General features: G+C 37.2%; 1 protein-coding gene across 1 annotated transcript in view; it reads left to right on the top strand.

The window, feature by feature from the left end:
* Window positions 1–1322, top strand: part of LOC106875773 (4-hydroxyphenylpyruvate dioxygenase-like) — a 25122-nt gene that overhangs the window by 2189 nt on the left and 21611 nt on the right.

Here is a 1322-nt window from a genome sequence, read left to right as displayed (position 1 = left end):
ACGCTCTTCAACAGAAAGAATACGGAGACAAGGAGAAAAACACGGAGAAAAAAAAAATTGATATATACATATATATATATATATATATATATATGGTTATATATATGGTTATATGTTTTGATAACATAGTAGGTTAGACAAGATGCTGTCTATATTAAAATATCCTTTTCTACTCTAGGCACAAGGCCGGAAATTTTGGGGAAGGGCACCAGTCGATTACATCGACCCCAGTGCATAACTGGTACTTAATTTATCGACCCCCAAAAGGATGAAAGGCACAGTTGACCCCAGCGGAATTTGAACCCAGAACGTAAAGACAGATGAAATACCGCTAAGCATTTCGCCCAGCGTGCTACCGATTCTTGTTCTTTACAGGTGCCGGTGCCACATAAAATGTACTTGTGCCAGTGCTGCATAAACATACCAATTCTGGTGCCACCCAGCATACTCAGTAAAGTGATTGACATTAAAAAAGCACCCAGCCATAGAAATCATGCCAGAACGGGCAATTTTGAGTCTGGCCAGCTCCTGTCAAACCGTCCAACCCATACCAGCATGAAAAACGTACATTAAATAATGATAATAATTGTGCTCTTGGGGAAGCAAACTTTGTGCTATCCACTTCTATGGTGGTGTGGCTAGGTTGTTCCAACAGGTTCCTGGAAGCCACTGGAGCAACCTAGGTTATTATACCTTAAGAAATATGGAAATGTAGGCCCTCAGTATATGTCAAAACCCCGCAAACCCACCCTCAGATGCCCTAAAAAAAATTGCCTATCGAAACAAAACAATCAAGAGGTTATCATTCAACATTATGCTAATGATATGTTAATCATATGCAAATGAATTCATGCCATGACTTAGTTTCCTTCAGGTTGAGGCCTTATCAACAGGTAAACATATACAAAACACCTTGAGAGATTTTTATGAGGAAATTGCTTATTGGCATTGATGGTGCAGACAAGATGTTTGTTTATTTATCTTTTATCCTCTAGCTTGTTTCAGTCATTGTACTGTGGCCATGCTGGGGCACCGTCTTAAAACGGTTTTGGTCAAGGGAGTTGAACTCAATACTCTCTCTTTTATTTGTTTCAGTCTTTTGACTGTGGCCATGCTGGAGCACCACCTTTAGTCAAGCAAATCTGGATAGATAGATAGACAGATAGATAGATAGATAGATAAATATAGACACATACACAAATTGTGTATATATTTATGTATGCACATAAGTAAATGAGTAAGAATTGCAAAAAGTGAGAAAAAATAATTATAGTCTATATATATATGTATATATATGTGTGTATATATATATATATATATAT

Source organism: Octopus bimaculoides, chromosome 30 (assembly GCF_001194135.2).
Source record: "Octopus bimaculoides isolate UCB-OBI-ISO-001 chromosome 30, ASM119413v2, whole genome shotgun sequence".
Lineage (NCBI taxonomy): Eukaryota > Metazoa > Mollusca > Cephalopoda > Octopoda > Octopodidae > Octopus > Octopus bimaculoides.
Note: the sequence above shows the minus strand (reverse complement) of the source record. Positions and strands in the feature narration are given on the sequence as shown.